The sequence below is a fragment of the Phalangium opilio genome, unplaced genomic scaffold (genome assembly GCF_054372755.1).
Source record: "Phalangium opilio isolate 3A_F unplaced genomic scaffold, DU_Popi_V2 ptg000101l_1, whole genome shotgun sequence".
Lineage (NCBI taxonomy): Eukaryota > Metazoa > Arthropoda > Arachnida > Opiliones > Phalangiidae > Phalangium > Phalangium opilio.
Window position 1 is genome coordinate 4,781,666 of NW_028324204.1, and position 20,301 is coordinate 4,801,966.

Here is a 20,301-nt window from a genome sequence, read left to right on the forward strand (position 1 = left end):
TCGTACCCTCGAGCTTTTGTGCTATGGCTTTCTACACAAAATAGCGCTTACCTGTTTAACTGCCACCTTCAATAGAGAAAGGGTGTAGCGCTTCAAACTATTTTAACTATCAATCGCGACAACTTAGGGAAAGAATAGGTAGGCTTAAGACATATTTTCTTCGCGTTTTCACTGCTTTTTTTGATTTACGAAAAGAGATAAAATGTATGTTAAACTACTAATGGCACCTTATGGTGTCGTGGTGACTGTACCCCGCGAGAATTGAATTTGACGGACATTTCTCAAGTTAATGTACTTTTCGTTACTTTATAGTGTGTGCGAGAGCAGCGAGACACTGTACAACCTTAGATCATTGTTGGGTGCTGTACAATTTTAGCCTATTGGAAATCACACGTAGTATCGCAAAACTATTTTTGCACCTTTTTATTTATGGGAACGTAGCAAGGGTGAGATTGCACTAGGAATTCTGAGATAGCTTTATAATACACTGTATTAAAAAGCTATATGGAGAAACAATGAAACATGCCAAACAATTCTAAAATGTAAACAGAAGACTAGTTGTCAAACGGGATAAGGTTCAGAAGTATTTGCTACGTTATTAAGAAAAGCGGGGTCTTGAAAATTGTTTCTTCATGTTGCGAGGCGGTGAAGTACTCAAAAAATGGCCATCTTTTGCATGCGCTATTCACTCATTAGGGTAAGCTATGGAGGGGCTATTCACTCATTCGGGTAAGCTATGGAGGGGCTATTCACTCATTAGGGTAGCATATCGAGGGGATTCTCACTCAATTTTTTTACGCCTGTTAAGTACGGTACGATGTGCCTACTATTACGAGCCCACCCCTTGGGTCGTTTTGTTTTAACTATTACAGATAGTACTAGTGTGACTGGGACATAGCCCATAAAAAAACTGATCCAGTCATGGCCGCGCCCTACGAAGGGTACGCCTGTGGCGTTTGTATAGAGTGCTGTCAGTTGTGACGTCAGATCCAAGGTTAAATGTCATGAGTCTGCCTTTAGCAATGGGCGGCCATGACAGTTACCGTTTTTTCTTTATGGGAAAACAGCATGGGTGACGTCACACCTGCGCTTCTGACAGCACTCTATAGGCGCTGATGTCTCGACTGAAATAGCTCTATGAGGGTATTAGATCTTTCTCACTGTGACGTGTTTCTCAACTACCTTTTCATAAAGGAAAGCAAACGAAAAGAGTGAAAAAAGATTGTTAGCGCCATTCGACCAAGAGTTCATTGGCAATGTATTGTAGGATATTTTAGCAATGTCGCCCGACCAGTGACCCCCCCCCCTCATCCATTATGTTAAACTAAGGTTTTACTATGTAAAGAAATCAGCAGTGGCGCCATCTGAAGTTCCAAAGCTAACTTAATGTTAGTTTCTAGAAAACTAAATGTAATTTTTAGTTTTATTTTCATGTTTTAAGTGCTGTTATTTTCCCACCAGCTTAAGATATTTTTATGTTAATAAATAATAATTCATACTATTAAATAATTAACCTAAATTTAAATTAATGACCAGAGGGTACTGACAATTCTACACCACACCTTATGGTTTTATTTTAAACCATATTACAGGTGGTTTATGTTAATACCAACGTCCACTCATTAATGGATTGGCCGACCTTACCCATAAGGGTTTCCATTTTCAATCAAATCCATTACATATATTAACATATACCCATAACGGTTTGGATTCGAAAGGAAACCATTTTCAAACCACTATTTTTTGCAGTGTAGAGCCATTGAATGTGCCTATCCCCAACGTCGTCTTCCATAAACACTCGACTAAGCTTTTGGAACATCGTGAGACGGTTCTAGGGATATATAAAGAGAATGGAATGAGTAGGGGAACTCAGTATCTCTTGCATTTAGTTTCGGAACGAATGTCGAGTATCAGCGAGGAATTGAATGATAATCAGGCCACAATTTCAAATATTCTTCATTTCTTTCAAAAAGTTATAAAAGAGGGGTATTTGGAGTCTGGAGATTCCTTGGTTAGTATATTTAAAGGAAAAGGGCAGGAATCGTTGTAACTGATTATACCTTAAAGCTAGATTCCCACTCGACCGAAAAAACCCGGCGGAAATCACGCAGCCGACGGTAGAAATTTTAACTTACGCCAGCGTCCAGCGGTAGACCGTTCACACTACGGCTGAATTTTTAGTTTGGCGGTAGATATTTTTGGGTCACGTGGCAGATTTGAGTGGTTTCCACAACATCTCTTTCGCACTCTGAATGTTTATCTTTGTCCCCTTGTCGCTTCAATCGTACAAGAAGGGATATTTTCTAGCCTCCTCACTAAATTCTTTCCTATTAACATCTAATCTCCTTTAACTTCCATTAGTTTCAATTTTCTTTCTTGGTGGTATGTTTAAGCTAAGCCTTGGTCAACCACAAAAAAATGGCGGGTATAAAATCTATCTCGCGTATGCGTGCGCACTTGAAATTTATGACGTAGTCAGTGAGATAATTTCATTGGCTGAGACACCGGCGTAACGCCGAACACGACCGAAAAAATAGAACCGCGATTCTGTCCGACGAAACCGAAGTTCCGTCGGGGTCGACGCCAAATTTTTTACGTCGAGCCCTAAACGCCGAGTTTCCGTCGTGTTTTCTGCCGAGTGGGAATCCAGCTTAAAAGAACGGCCTTTTTCTGCATATAAAAGGAGTGGAATATTAAGCTATAATCGTACGTTGACTAACCATTACCTTAATCATTTATTTTAATAAAATTAAGGGTTGAAATTAAAGTTTTAATATTCTTCAGAAATTGTTTGATGAGAAACATCCCCCTTAATTTTGGCGGACTTATCAGAAACTAAGACTCGTAAAAGGACTCCGTTTTCGAGTTAAGATTTAAAAATATATTGTACGCGGCATCCCTTGAATATGATTAAGAAACTGCGAGTTGTTTTTGCTTCAGTAGAACTGGATTTTGGAATCCAAGTCAGTTCCGTTCGGTTCATATTATTCTCGATTCTACTTGAAATCCTTCAACTACGAAGTTTCTTTTTTATTTTTAGTTGTCGTCTGCTTACAGTACTTGTTATAAAACACGCGGTTAAGGCTTAGCACCTTTATTAATGTTATTTAAATTAAGCTGTTAATTATCAGTTTTAATATAGACACGCCGACCTACAGCCCTACACGAGTCACGAGTAGAGAAGAGCCGTGATTGAGGGGTCGAACGTTTTGGAAAAAGTGTATGGGATTTCGAAATCCAATTTGATTTCGTCGGATTTAGTTTGATTTCAAATCCATTGGAATTATGAGATTTGAACCGTGATTCGGTCAGATTTTTCTATTTTTACAGTGATTTCGACGGATTATGCGATTTTTTTGATTTTGGATTTCGTGAATTTTGTAATGGATTTCACGATTTCTTTACTGATTTCTTTGTTTATTTCGTGATTTTTTTACTGATTTTATGATTTCTTTACTGATTTTGTGATTTTGTTGCCGATTTAGTGATTTTTTATTTGATTTCGAAATCAGCCTTGATTTCGGATTTCTTAAGTTGGATTTCACGGGTAATTAAGAACGTTTGGGGTGACATCTAGCCAACGCTATAACACTACGGGATTTCATGAATGACAGCGACTCCTCGGTCGTGATCCGTCTGCTTTATTCAGAAAAAACTTAAAACCCTTATTTCCCTGCCTGATTGAAAAACATCTGGCAACACGTTGTTTTTGACGGCCAACTTGACATAACTTTATTAGTATTAAACGCTGTATAAAAAGTTGCCCACATATTCTGACTAATCATGAAGGACCACAATTTTGAGCCTCTCGACTGCAGTCTAAGAAATAAGGATATTATTTTTAAACTAGTTCTTGGGACCATTGACCCTCCCCTAGGGTTTGAAATGATAAATTGGTGTCCTTACTGGTCGCAGCCCCCTTGTGTGCTGGACTCTGAACGGGAATGACCACACCTTTGTCCTCTATTAGGGTCGCCATATTTTATCACCCATCCCTCAAGTTGACTTCGCAGGCCACTGCAGCTACTGTCCATTTCTTCGGCTGATTCTGGATTCTTTTCGATCTTCGACAGGGGTCAGACGAACGGCTCTAGCTAAGAGGGCTCAGCTAGTACGCGCCTTGTTAAACAGTGTACGAAAAAATCGGATTCTATTTAAAAAAACCTATCCCAGCCTTTATCAACTGGTTTTATTTAGACTCCATGTTCTACGAAAGTTTTCACTTAGTTTTACCCCATGGACACACCCTTTAATTTATGGCAGACTTATCAGAAACACCCTGCATTTCTCTGCATGTATTATATCACGGAGAGGAAACCGAACTTTACCCCTAGCCCTTAGCGTAGCTCAGGTCTGCGCAACGCTTAAGTTCCTCTTTGGCGCGCACCCCGAGCCCCTTTTAAACAAATTCTGACGTCATTATACTTAGTGGAACTTCAATTCCTTGCCATTAAATGATGATTTCTGCAGCTACGGTATACTCATATCTCCTCCTTCCTCCCTCCCCCCCATGCACTAACTATTAGACTGGAATCGCGGTCAATTTAAAAATTAAACCTTTAAAATCACCAAGGCTTATGCCTTTCAAGGAGCGAGTGAAGGCGGCCATCTTTCTTGTATTCATAGCCTCCCTTTTTTGTTGAAGGCGAAAACCGAGGCTTTCCCCATTTTATGAACACAAACAGTGTCTACGTTTCCTAAGAGCCTTTACAGTACTAGATGGGGAAAAAGTATCCTTCCCCTCTAAATAGAAGCATGGTGATTGAGAATGCGGAAAGATTAGCCCTTCCTTTTTAGCTCCATCCACAATTATATCGTCTTGACTGACTCATAATTTAACGCCCAGACCGAACCTCTTTGGATGTTGAAATTTCACAGCCTGGGCCTTATTCTTAACTAGTACTGTACATGGTCATTAAAGGCTCTTTTACACAAGCGCGAGGTTCTCTAGCTGAAGCGGAAAGTAGATTCCGAAGTATGAAGTCGTATCTCGCGCAAAAAGTCGGTTTCGGCGTAAGCTTGTTCTCTACGCGAGGTCTATCGTTCACATAGGCGCTTCAAGTTAGCGCGCTTTTGGGTTAGAGAGCTGCAACTCCGTCGAAGAACTCCGAAACCCGCTGGGTTCCGCGTTTAAGCGATGGGAACTCCAGGAGTTGGAAATGTTTTTCTGGGATAAAATTGGAGTTGGGTGGCAGTGGAAGTTTTCGTGTGCGGAGTTGGGAGGCAATGGGAATAATGATAATTATAATTGCGGAGTTGGGAGGCAATGGGAATAATGATAATTAGAATTGCGGAGTTGGGAGGCATTGGAAAATTATCTTAAAACATGGAAATCTACGGAGTTGGAAAACTTAAGTCTGGTAAGTGGTAGGTCTCCAATTTAAAAGCGGACTTTAGCGTTGTTTGTCTTCAGAAGCTTCGTACGAAATTCTTTTTTTAACCGTAACCCACCGTGACACGTCCCCTCAGTGAGTGTCTCACACAGTGGGGCCGCGGGCGCTTTCCTTTTCTCTTAAACCCATTGACAAGAGTCTCCTTTCTAGCTTTGAGGCATATTAAAGTAAGGCAGTAGGCATATTGGCAGGCACAACTAATACCAGAATGGACTCTAGTGTTAGTATTTCTTGATTCGTGAAGTTCATGGTCTTGTCCTTCAAAATAGCATTTGCGAAGCGAATCAGTCCGATTTTAATTAAATAGCTAATTTAAGATACTAAGCGTAAAATATGACTCAACGACAACGCGTAGCGCCTTTTCCCCCCACATCTTAACTTTTAATGTCTAGAACAATTTTATGAGTAAATATTATTCCTTATTTGAAAATCATAATTTATAAGTACTCGTGATATCAATCTCAGGCCAAATTTGAAAGAAAACTAATGAGCTACAACTTTCAATTTTTCCAATTCTAAAGAGTGAAGAAATCTTCCAAAGACTAGAAACTAGAAAGATTTTAATGGACGAAGCTAGGAGTTTAAGAAATTTTAATTTTCATGGAAGGAATTGGGAGGAGTTTAAGAAATTTTATTTTTCATGGAAGGAATCGGGAGGAGTTTAAGAAATTTTACTTTTCATGGAAGGAATTGGGAGGAGTTTAAGAAATTTTATTTTTCATGGAAGGAATTGGGAGGAGTTTAAGAAATTTTATTTTTCATGGAAGGAGTTGGGAGGAGTTTAAGAAATTTTATTTTTCATGGAAGGAGTTGGGAGGAGTTTAAGAAATTTTAATTTTCATGGAAAGAGTTGGGAGGAGTTTTACATTTCGCTTGGCGGAGTTCTGCGGAGTTGAAACTTTTGATTATGGCATTGGGAGGATTTGGAGTCATTGTTGCGTATTGCCTTGGAGTTGGAAGGAGTTGGAGTTTAATATTTTCATTTTGCAGCTCTCTATTTTGGGTACTCTTGCGAGAAGCTGAAGAGGTAAACATGCAAAATGGCGGCGGGACTAGTAACGACGTTATCATTTAATATAATATCAATTACTTGTCATTTTCATTTCCGTGGCAATGGTTTCCCATTTTAAGTTTTGCAAGTCCCTGTCTCGATAATTAATGTTAGACTTGTCCCAAATCTCAGAATAATCGCAAATTATATTTATTAAAAGTTCCCTTCTTCCTTGTCCTTTTTATCTATTGTTGGCTTTTAAAGTATTTTCATGTTCTTTTTTTCTTTCAAAGACATCGTTCTTCCTATTCTATCAAATTTTACTCTCAAAATCAAGCGAGAATGACTAGCAGACAAAGACAAATTAACCACCGACCATGCGCCGACTAAACAAATGCTTGTCAAGTCACATGACTTTCCGATTAAGCTGAACTCGTGCGAGAAAATCTACCTTGGCAGATCGCGAGCTTATTCGGAAAATTAGCTTCATCTCTAGGCAAAAGCTCGTTCAAGTGATATTCTCGCCTGCATGTGAACGGTCACGCGAGAAACAGAAGCACGGGTCAGCTTCATCTCTCATCTTTAAGCTTCATATTCTCGCGCATGTGTAAATGAGCCTTTAGAATCGGAAGAAAAAAAGGGAGTTGTGATTAGAGATGTGAGTCGGTAATTTACCGTCCGTAAATTACCGGTAATTTACCAAATACCGCGTAAATTACCGTTTTATATCTTACCGTAATTTTACAATGGTAATTTACAGGTAAATTACGGCGGTAAATTACCAAACATTTTTAGTACTCATTAAATGTTCATTTTACACTTAAATGATCACTCATTTCTGTGTTTACTTCCAAAATGACTCACCAGGCGCTATTCACTAGTCAGTACTTACAAAGTTGCGCTAGAAATTAGTTGGCATTGGGAGGATTTCGAGTCATTGTTGCGTATTGCCTTGGAGTTGGAAGGAGTTGGAGTTTAATATTTTCATTTTGCAGCTCTCTAATTACCATCTTTGGATATCAAAGATGGCCAACCTAATAAATTTGACGTTTTTGAAGTACCCAATCCATGGATTTCAGCAAAATCTCCGATGATAGTGCTGAAATCCCCGCTAAGTTCATCTCAAAGTCAGTTGTTTCCAAAGATTTGAGCCAAATTTCATTACCATACAAAGATGGTGGGCTTTTTGAAACGCTAATTGTTCCTATAGAGCCGACTAAACGGAAAAGAAGGCTAACTGGCGACAAAAAAACTTCCTCTGATGTGAAAAAGATGCGCGAAACCCCTACAACTAGTAATTCCGAGTTTACAAAAGAAACTAAAAACCCTGCTGTATTAGCTTTTGAGAAATTAAAGGTAACGATGCAAAAACTCATCGCGTGTCCACCAATTCCCGAAGAAAAAGGAATGGAAGATGATACGATAGACATATCGGGTGACCGTTGCCCCTCGCAGCAGCCAGAAGTATTAAACCATAAAAATAGTAGAAAGAGGAATTTTTCCTCATTAAGTTCAACTGATGAATGTCCCGAAATGAAAATGATTAAAGGGGTCCCGGTATTAGTTAGTATAGGGCGCTGTAGGTTAGCTGTGGCATAGGGGCTAGCCACCACCCCTCTATGCATTGTAAAGGCGTTAGATAAGTGGCAATAAGTCGCAAGATGACTTGGTCCAATTAGCTAGCTGAACTTAAATAAAGACGCGCCGATTATTCCCGAGACTTGTAACGTATCTCTTGACTCCAGTGATCAGCATTTGAAAAACGGTCAAGAAAGTGAAAATGCTGAACTGGAATCACTCGAGAAGAGTACGGAACTGAAAGATTTGAAACCGATTGATAAAGAATTAGCGCCTTCTTTACAAAGTCGCGCTGAAATTCCCGAAGTTCCTAAATCGACTATTTCTTCTTTGACACCTCTAAAGGACAATAGCGACGATATCTTAGTCAGCGCCAAAAAGAACGTGGATTCTCTTACCTCAAATTGATACTTTGCCATCAACTTCCACAAAGAAAGACGAAACAAAAATGAATTCATCGGTACTTGAACTTACTTTTTCTATTATGTTAGGCCTGCTTGATTATATTCGTTCTTTTTCTCTTCCAGAAATCCCAGAACGATGAACCATCGACTCCCGCTTGATCCACCAAACTTCAAATGCGAAGCGGCTTAAATTTAAGGACCAGAGTCGTAACCCCCGTTTCAGAAACCAAACTTGCGAAAGAAAAACAGAAGAAGAAAACCCCCGAGAAAGTGTCTAACGAATCTGAATCTGACAAAATGTCATCGCACCCGGAGTCGTCGACTAATGATACTGGTCTCGAGGAAAGTAAAGTTGCGCAAAAAGGTGACGAAGTTAGTGTCGATGGAGACTGTAGTTGAGCTGTTCCTGAATCAAAATCGGTGGCTGAAATTATTGGTGAACCCAAAGTATTAGAAGACATTGATGGGCGTAGGTCAATGGATATTTTGATGAGACCGCAGTTGAACATCAATCAGTGGAAGCCGTTGACAAATCTTCGTTAGTCCAAGCTGCTAATGAAACGAACTTACTCGACTGTGTTTACAAGTCTACATTCCTCGATGAGATTAACACGCACACAGTAATCAAAGTCTTTGGCAAAACATTTGACGAATCTAAATTTTTGGAAGGCGATGACAATTCTGAATTATTGGAGGGTGTTGACGAATCTAAATTAATGCAGTCCTTTGCTGAACCAAAACTACCAGAAACCAATGAAGAACTTAAACCATTGGAAATTGTTGAGAAATCTAATTCAAGTCTAATCGTTGATGAACCATCAACGAAAGAAGTTGTTAATGACTGTGGGGACGATGAACCTAAGTTAATTGTTGACGATAATTTGAAGGAACGTCAAGCAGTTCCTTTAGTGGTAATAGTAACTTATAATTCTTCATTAATTAATTGTCTTCTTAGAATACTGTAAGTACGGGCTGTTAATAACATCACCTTGTCTGATCCGTATCCTTTGCCACTAATAGATGAGATCCTCGACACATTTTGGAACTCAGAGTTCATTTCCAGATTTGTTATACGTTCTGGATTTTGGGAGATACCCATGGACCACGATAGCTCTCAACATACTGCTTTAATTACTCACAGTTGAAAGTATTAGTTCACGTTTATGCCATTTGTCCTCAAGAACGCTCCCTCTACCTTCCAAGTCTTATGGATAAGGTACTCAAGCATGTCGAAGGATGGAATAGCCATCGAAGACGAGAAAGTCGCCGAGATTAGGAAGGTTAAGGAAATGTTAAGGAATTATCTGCTTGAATAATTTTGGAAAATAAGGAAGAGAATAAAGAGGATTTCATCAGATTAGTAAGATGTTTTAATACATTTATTTGGGCACGAGGTATGCTTTAGCATAGGATATTAGTGGTGTAGTATTTTGATTCATTACACCACCTCCAGAGAATTACGGGTAACAAAATGTAACCTCCAAAAGTCTCAAACAGCTTATGGCTTGATACGATAAGCAAATTAATGAGAGAAAAGCTTTAATTTTCTGGAGGAATTAAAGTTTTATTGAGTCAAGTATGTAGTGATATTAAATACAGGTAAATTTATAATTGAAGTGCCATTAATTATACAATAGAATAATAGAAACTGATTTTTATGCCAGCCAACGTTCTGATAAAAGCTAAAAAATTCGAGACAGGCTTTGCGCCTTTAAAAATTTGACCCGAAGATCCGCATTCACCGCAAACGTAAGCTGTGTCGTGTATATCATTGCAATCATGGAAACCCATCTCGGATATGCAATGTATGGGTTGATGGATCACAACTAGAGATGTGAAATTACCGTAATTTTTAAAAACGGTAATTTACCGGGTAAATTACCGATAAATTACCGATTGAAATTTTGGAAAAACAAAAATTACCGTTCAGTCGGTAATTTTTGGTAATTTATATTTTCCTGCGCTTACAATGCATTACTTAAAACAAAGTTTAATTGTGAGCACTATCTGACTCCTTTACACGTATTTGTGGCCTTTGCTACAAAGACGGCAGCCGTGGCCTTTCTAATCTGATTTCTAATTAAAGATTTATTAAAAGACTAATTTCTAGCGCAACTTTGTAAGTACTGACTAGTGAATAGCGCCTGGTGAGTCATTTTGGAAGTAAACACAGAAATGAGTGATCATTTAAGTGTAAAATGAACATTTAATGAGTACTAAAAATGTTTGGTAATTTACCGCCGTAATTTACCTGTAAATTACCATTGTAAAATTACGGTAAGATATAAAACGGTAATTTACGCGGTATTTGGTAAATTACCGGTAATTTACGGACGGTAAATTACCGACTCACATCTCTAATCACAACTCCCTTTTTTTCTTCCGATTCTAAAGGCTCATTTACACATGCGCGAGAATATGAAGCTTAAAGATGAGAGATGAAGCTGACCCGTGCTTCTGTTTCTCGCGTGACCGTTCACATGCAGGCGAGAATATCACTTGAACGAGCTTTTGCCTAGAGATGAAGCTAATTTTCCGAATAAGCTCGCGATCTGCCAAGGTAGATTTTCTCGCACGAGTTCAGCTTAATCGGAAAGTCATGTGACTTGACAAGCATTTGTTTAGTCGGCGCATGGTCGGTGGTTAATTTGTCTTTGTCTGCTAGTCATTCTCGCTTGATTTTGAGAGTAAAATTTGATAGAATAGGAAGAACGATGTCTTTGAAAGAAAAAAAGAACATGAAAATACTTTAAAAGCCAACAATAGATAAAAAGGACAAGGAAGAAGGGAACTTTTAATAAATATAATTTGCGATTATTCTGAGATTTGGGACAAGTCTAACATTAATTATCGAGACAGGGACTTGCAAAACTTAAAATGGGAAACCATTGCCACGGAAATGAAAATGACAAGTAATTGATATTATATTAAATGATAACGTCGTTACTAGTCCCGCCGCCATTTTGCATGTTTACCTCTTCAGCTTCTCGCAAGAGTACCCAAAATAGAGAGCTGCAAAATGAAAATATTAAACTCCAACTCCTTCCAACTCCAAGGCAATACGCAACAATGACTCCAAATCCTCCCAATGCCATAATCAAAAGTTTCAACTCCGCAGAACTCCGCCAAGCGAAATGTAAAACTCCTCCCAACTCTTTCCATGAAAATTAAAATTTCTTAAACTCCTCCCAACTCCTTCCATGAAAAATAAAATTTCTTAAACTCCTCCCAACTCCTTCCATGAAAAATAAAATTTCTTAAACTCCTCCCAATTCCTTCCATGAAAAATAAAATTTCTTAAACTCCTCCCAATTCCTTCCATGAAAAGTAAAATTTCTTAAACTCCTCCCGATTCCTTCCATGAAAAATAAAATTTCTTAAACTCCTCCCAATTCCTTCCATGAAAATTAAAATTTCTTAAACTCCTAGCTTCGTCCATTAAAATCTTTCTAGTTTCTAGTCTTTGGAAGATTTCTTCACTCTTTAGAATTGGAAAAATTGAAAGTTGTAGCTCATTAGTTTTCTTTCAAATTTGGCCTGAGATTGATATCACGAGTACTTATAAATTATGATTTTCAAATAAGGAATAATATTTACTCATAAAATTGTTCTAGACATTAAAAGTTAAGATGTGGGGGGAAAAGGCGCTACGCGTTGTCGTTGAGTCATATTTTACGCTTAGTATCTTAAATTAGCTATTTAATTAAAATCGGACTGATTCGCTTCGCAAATGCTATTTTGAAGGACAAGACCATGAACTTCACGAATCAAGAAATACTAACACTAGAGTCCATTCTGGTATTAGTTGTGCCTGCCAATATGCCTACTGCCTTACTTTAATATGCCTCAAAGCTAGAAAGGAGACTCTTGTCAATGGGTTTAAGAGAAAAGGAAAGCGCCCGCGGCCCCACTGTGTGAGACACTCACTGAGGGGACGTGTCACGGTGGGTTACGGTTAAAAAAAGAATTTCGTACGAAGCTTCTGAAGACAAACAACGCTAAAGTCCGCTTTTAAATTGGAGACCTACCACTTACCAGACTTAAGTTTTCCAACTCCGTAGATTTCCATGTTTTAAGATAATTTTCCAATGCCTCCCAACTCCGCAATTCTAATTATCATTATTCCCATTGCCTCCCAACTCCGCAATTATAATTATCATTATTCCCATTGCCTCCCAACTCCGCACACGAAAACTTCCACTGCCACCCAACTCCAATTTTATCCCAGAAAAACATTTCCAACTCCTGGAGTTCCCATCGCTTAAACGCGGAACCCAGCGGGTTTCGGAGTTCTTCCACGGAGTTGCAGCTCTCTAACCCAAAAGCGCGCTAACTTGAAGCGCCTATGTGAACGATAGACCTCGCGTAGAGAACAAGCTTACGCCGAAACCGACTTTTTGCGCGAGATACGACTTCATACTTCGGAATCTACTTTCCGCTTCAGCTAGAGAACCTCGCGCTTGTGTAAAAGAGCCTTTAATGACCATGTACAGTACTAGTTAAGAATAAGGCCCAGGCTGTGAAATTTCAACATCCAAAGAGGTTCGGTCTGGGCGTTAAATTATGAGTCAGTCAAGACGATATAATTGTGGATGGAGCTAAAAAGGAAGGGCTAATCTTTCCGCATTCTCAATCACCATGCTTCTATTTAGAGGGGAAGGATACTTTTTCCCCATCTAGTACTGTAAAGGCTCTTAGGAAACGTAGACACTGTTTGTGTTCATAAAATGGGGAAAGCCTCGGTTTTCGCCTTCAACAAAAAAGGGAGGCTATGAATACAAGAAAGATGGCCGCCTTCACTCGCTCCTTGAAAGGCATAAGCCTTGGTGATTTTAAAGGTTTAATTTTTAAATTGACCGCGATTCCAGTCTAATAGTTAGTGCATGGGGGGAGGGAGGAAGGAGGAGATATGAGTATACCGTAGCTGCAGAAATCATCATTTAATGGCAAGGAATTGAAGTTCCACTAAGTATAATGACGTCAGAATTTGTTTAAAAGGGGCTCGGGGTGTGCGCCAAAGAGGAACTTAAGCGTTGCGCAGACCTGAGCTACGCTAAGGGCTAGGGGTAAAGTTCGGTTTCCTCTCCGTGATATAATACATGCAGAGAAATGCAGGGTGTTTCTGATAAGTCTGCCATAAATTAAAGGGTGTGTCCATGGGGTAAAACTAAGTGAAAACTTTCGTAGAACATGGAGTCTAAATAAAACCAGTTGATAAAGGCTGGGATAGGTTTTTTTAAATAGAATCCGATTTTTTCGTACACTGTTTAACAAGGCGCGTACTAGCTGAGCCCTCTTAGCTAGAGCCGTTCGTCTGACCCCTGTCGAAGATCGAAAAGAATCCAGAATCAGCCGAAGAAATGGACAGTAGCTGCAGTGGCCTGCGAAGTCAACTTGAGGGATGGGTGATAAAATATGGCGACCCTAATAGAGGACAAAGGTGTGGTCATTCCCGTTCAGAGTCCAGCACACAAGGGGGCTGCGACCAGTAAGGACACCAATTTATCATTTCAAACCCTAGGGGAGGGTCAATGGTCCCAAGAACTAGTTTAAAAATAATATCCTTATTTCTTAGACTGCAGTCGAGAGGCTCAAAATTGTGGTCCTTCATGATTAGTCAGAATATGTGGGCAACTTTTTATACAGCGTTTAATACTAATAAAGTTATGTCAAGTTGGCCGTCAAAAACAACGTGTTGCCAGATGTTTTTCAATCAGGCAGGGAAATAAGGGTTTTAAGTTTTTTTCTGAATAAAGCAGACGGATCACGACCGAGGAGTCGCTGTCATTCATGAAATCCCGTAGTGTTATAGCGTTGGCTAGATGTCACCCCAAACGTTCTTAATTACCCGTGAAATCCAACTTAAGAAATCCGAAATCAAGGCTGATTTCGAAATCAAATAAAAAATCACTAAATCGGCAACAAAATCACAAAATCAGTAAAGAAATCATAAAATCAGTAAAAAAATCACGAAATAAACAAAGAAATCAGTAAAGAAATCGTGAAATCCATTACAAAATTCACGAAATCCAAAATCAAAAAAATCGCATAATCCGTCGAAATCACTGTAAAAATAGAAAAATCTGACCGAATCACGGTTCAAATCTCATAATTCCAATGGATTTGAAATCAAACTAAATCCGACGAAATCAAATTGGATTTCGAAATCCCATACACTTTTTCCAAAACGTTCGACCCCTCAATCACGGCTCTTCTCTACTCGTGACTCGTGTAGGGCTGTAGGTCGGCGTGTCTATATTAAAACTGATAATTAACAGCTTAATTTAAATAACATTAATAAAGGTGCTAAGCCTTAACCGCGTGTTTTATAACAAGTACTGTAAGCAGACGACAACTAAAAATAAAAAAGAAACTTCGTAGTTGAAGGATTTCAAGTAGAATCGAGAATAATATGAACCGAACGGAACTGACTTGGATTCCAAAATCCAGTTCTACTGAAGCAAAAACAACTCGCAGTTTCTTAATCATATTCAAGGGATGCCGCGTACAATATATTTTTAAATCTTAACTCGAAAACGGAGTCCTTTTACGAGTCTTAGTTTCTGATAAGTCCGCCAAAATTAAGGGGGATGTTTCTTGAGCGATTTTGAGTCGAATATGTTCTATCTCCAATTTTCCCTCCCCGGGTCACTGTTTTCGAGTTACGATTTGATGGGTGTTTGAGCCTTAGGGACGATACAAGCTAAATTAAATTTTAAAGCATTGTCTTTTGATCAGTTTTTTAATTAAATTTAACGATGATCCGGACACGGCAAAATGTCAAAGAAATTACATTTTCGACTCAAATTTGCCCCAAGATCACCCCACATAATTTCTGACAGACTTTTCAGAAACACGTACCTGTATAGGGTTCATAGGCAAAAATTACATTGTATTGCCCCAATGCTTTTATATAGACATTATTGGTCTAGGAGGATTGATACCCTTTACACCAGGAAGCCAGGCCACTTGGTACTGCACTTTTTCCGAGGGGCTGATCACTTGCGAATTCGAGTGTACAAATGCCCATAAAATCAAATTTCCAACATCTTGGAATTTTTAAAAATCTTGGGTGAAATGCCATATCGGTATCGGTTTGATATCGGTTTAATCGAAGGATTGGGTAAAATATCGGTATCGGTACGTATCGGTTTCCGAAGTATCGGATCATATCGGTATCGGTTTAAACTGGTCTCGGCCCATATTTCATTCATATATCTATCAAGGTCCGTACACTGTGATATATTTCATTCATTGCCTCCTATATCTATCAAGGCCCTGCATTGCGATATATTATTCAAAACAACAACAAAAATGGGAAGCTCCTCTCAGAAACATAATAATTCATTTTCTCTGTATATGAAATGAAAATATGGATAATATTGCGCTCCTTCTTTAATGGTATGAATCATTGCCTGTCTATTAATATTTTACGTAGGAGTAATACGTTTTTAGCGAAGTCTAGAGAGGATAAACATAAGCGAGATTGTTTCGGAAAAAAATACTGCTTCCACTAATGGGTTTATACTCCTTGTTACTGTTGTATAGAGTAATCATGATAAAAGCTTAAAAAATTACGAGAGGACAGACCTTTTTTATCCTCTTGTTTTATTCTTATAAGAATATAAAACATTTATTTTGTATCAAAAAATATTTTTTGGTGCTGAGATTGCTTTAGAAAAATTCAAACGGTTAGGCATTGGTAAAAAAGACATGTGTAAGCAATTTGCAGAGATGATAATTGTTTTACATGTTTTAAATAAGACTGAAGCTTCCACTATTGTGTTTATGCTCCTTGTTTGTTTCACGGAAAACCATCTAGGTGTAGATAACAGTCAGACCAATAATTTCAAAAATATATATTTTAAATCTAATCAGATAAGCCCACCTAGTTGAAAATAGACCTTTTAAATTTGCGGGAGCCATTCTTGAGAATTTTTATTTGCTTGTAGGTTGTCAATTTATCTACCAGTAAATATTTTTGTTTGCTAGTTGGATATTAAGTCAAATTAAGTGGTTGTAAAGAGCCAGCAGGTTTTTGCCGCTTCTTTTTGTGAGTATTTGATTTTTGTATGTAAAATGGAGGAAGATAATGTTGAGAGTAAGGATGAAATGCGGAAGCGCAAAGCGCGGGAAAGGATGAGGGCAAGAAGGTCGACGTTTTCATTGGATACATAAGTTTATATAATCTTCTCGACACGGAGAGGTAATATTTTGGTTTTCCCAACTCGTTAGTGTATTGCTAGTGACGTAGTATAATATTGTAACGTGGACGAGTGAAACTAGTTTCTACTCGGACCATGAACAAAAACCCTGACCTCTTCGGTCACGGAATAAGAGGCAAGTTTGCTCGAGGACACTCGGTACCATCTGGTCAAGTTTCCTCGAGGACACTCGGTACCATCTGGTCAAGTTTCCTCTAGGACACTCGGTACCATCTGGGCAAGTTTCCTCTAGGACACTCGGTACCATCTGGGCAAGTTTCCTCTAGGACACTCGGTACCATCTCGGCAAGTTTCCTCGAGGACACTCGGTACCATCTGGGCAAGTTTCCTCAAGGACACTCGGTACCATCTGGGCAAGTTTCCTCGAGGACACTCGGTACCATCTGGGCAACTGCTCTCGAGGTTAATTTCGCAACCCATTTGGCAAGTGCCCTCCAGAGAACTCTTGGTACTGTTGGCACGAATTAAAACATTACATTAATACAAGCTACTTCGTTGAAACTGGAACTGTTATAGTTGGACTGTATCACTTGGACTCATTTGATGCTAGAATGTCATAATGGGCCTCGAAAACCAAATTACACATATTTTTTAACAATATTATTAATCAATATTTTGGTTATACTTCAACATCAACATTGTTTCAAACATGGTATCATCTTTTACGCCTTGGTGTTTGGATTTGACCTCCCGAGCTAAAAGCTCTTTCTACGGCGGCAGACGAAGGCAATATCGTATTATAAGGGGTCCACTTCATTTGTCGTCGTTGTTGCGTTAGGTGGGTCTACGGTACTACAGATCGTTGATACATAGGTACTTGAATATTTCTCAGCTTCCTACAAGAAGACAGATTTCAAATAGTCCAAAGTTTCCCGTTCTTCGTGGATCGTCCACCAATGTAGCTTGAATTTCGGAAGTGAAATGGTGGCTAAAATGTAGGGTCTACTCTCTGGACTTTCCAAGGCTATCTGAAAACCTAGTATCCAAGCCTTGAATAATAGCTGCCTTAAAAGCGTGACATTGTTCCAACTTATCTATGCGACTTAATGACAATTTTATCTGATAGAGCGTAGGAAGCACTAGCCCCAAATAGCAATGCTCTTCCCCTTGGAGAATATCCAAGGCAAGAGCAACCGGGCGCATGACGGAAAGATATTCAGCGATAAATTCTAAGTCTGTGGCTTTTAAAGAAGGGATTCCCAGGCTATTGGAAATGGCCGGTAGGTGTTCCTTATTATTAACTATTTCTAACAAACAGTCGTAGAATGAATTCCATATAGTTGGGCAACGAGTCGGTAGCCGTTTTGCTAGACGTTCCTCAACATAGTCGCACGATTGTGTCGATCGGCTAAGTTTATTCCGGAGAGCACAACATGTTCCTATGAATGAATTGTAGCGTTTCTTAAAGACGGCATCCTTCAAAGCTTTCTCTGCATCGGTAGTCGCTACCAAATTCAGAGTGTGTGCAAAGCACTTATAATGTCTGGGTAGACTGGAATCGAGAATGGTCTCTTGATCTTCCAAAGGGCCATGCGGGAAACCTTTTACATCTATAGTCTTCTGAAAATCGTGGTCCAGGAAAGAAACATCCTCGTCAGGTACATTGTCAGGCACATGGAGTACTTTAAATGCTTTTCCGAAATTTGAAGCATTATCAGTAACCGTACCCACTAATTTGGGGACATATAGGTCATAATTAGAGTAAACGGAGAATACCACTGCAGCAATTTCCGTAAATATATGCTTGAATTTCATTCGTTGACATGCAAGTAATACAGATACACGTTTTAAAGAGGATGGGTCTATATAATGTCCGGTAACCCGTATAAATGATTTATGATTGGAGCTCCATATATCAGCAGTTGTACATACAAATTCGACACCCGACAACTTGACTCTTAGATTATATTCCATAACCTGTCCTTTCGAAGAGAGCTTGCCCTTGAAACAAGTGGCGTAAGGAGGTTCGACTCCTCCAGACAAACGTTTAATCATACGCCGAAACAATGGTTTTTCAAGCGGATATATCGCATTTCTGATATTATGTACTCCATCACGACCTCGTGCACCTGTTATAAGAAACACCTTTAGGCAGGGATAGCTACCGATCAATAAAATAAGTCAAATGACGATCAAGAGTTACTAATAAAAATCAACTAAGCAAAAACGATCAGAACTGTGACTGAATAGAAAGATTTGAGTTTAAATGACTGATAATGCGCCTAAATATCACTACCACCTATCATCAACTCCCAATCGTGCTGGCCACTCTTACTTCGTCTTTTGTTGGTGGATGAAAGCAGATACGCTTGGTTCGTTCAACTTTAGAGGATGATTTCTTCCTTTTGGTAGCTTTATTTTCTTTTATTTGTTTTAACACGTAAGGGGTGTTTATTCTGAAAACAAAAATGACAAGACAAAGCGCCTGACTGCTTTTAGTTTGCCGCCACTGCTTAGGAAAGGAATCACTGTGACTATGCTTAAACTTTGCATTAGCTTGGAAATGTAAGCAGAGGATCGGAAACCGTAATAATAACAAGAAGGGATATCTAGTTTACTAGGGAGAAGGTATAAGATGCTTAAGTATTCGCGCGCCATAGCCTCAGTCCTCCTTTTATAATACAAGGGGGGGACTTAATAGCAGGCCGAGCTATTTCGACTCTCCTCAGTCGTCAGTAACTTTCGTCATTCACGTCGCGCTGACGCGAGTTTTAAAGAACAAGTGAGATGCTAGTTGTAATTTTGAGGCGGGGAATAACTCCGTCCGGACCTACGTTTGGATTGGAGATAAAGCTAGAAATGTGCCGAATTTATACCTTCTTCCAAGTAAACTAGATATCCTTTCTTGATAATAATATAGAGTTTATCTGAGAATTGATGTGCACACTATGTTTGCGGCTTATTTACAGGTGGATTCCTTTACAATGCATAGCTCCAGTGCTACATCTACTATACTAACTATTACCGATAGCCTCAGTCTCTTTCTATCAAGTTTTGATAGAAAGGAGAAACCATGAAACACAGCGGAGAAAAACTCTTTTTACAACTCCTTTAGAATCTAACAAGTGGCACACTGCCAAGTACTCTTAATAGTATCGCTGTGATTTAATTTTAGGAAAATGTAATGTATTTTGGATTATTTCCACTAGGGGCTACAAGTCTATATTCTAGAAACAGGCCTATTTGGGTATATAACGAAAACGTACCTTAATGTGCTTAAGTAGGTTCCCAGGATGATCTTGATGATTTCAGAATTTTCTATCAGTGAAAATTTAAGCATTGGACACTGATAGAATTAGAGGCATTGCTGGACTCGCCGATTGGAAGAAAAAACTCGCCGTCCAAGAGATATGGAAGTTGGATATTTGAGTGTACACTTGTTGTTTCACGTCTGATGTTATCAGTACTTTCATCATTATTATGGTTGATCTCTGACATGATAATCTATCTCGCAAACACACGCAACGAGAACTGACTACTCCAAGCTCACCGGGTTTATGGCAATTACTTGACAAATTAATGGGAAACTGCTTTTTACGGTGGACTTTATGCGATACACTGCTAAAAATATTGACCTAAAACATGAGTGTCAGATAAAAAACATGCTAAAAATAATGTTCTTAGAAACGAAATTAGATAATAGGTAAAAAAGAGTGAACAGTTTTTGATATACTAGATACGAAATATTCACGAATTGAATTCGGAAAAAG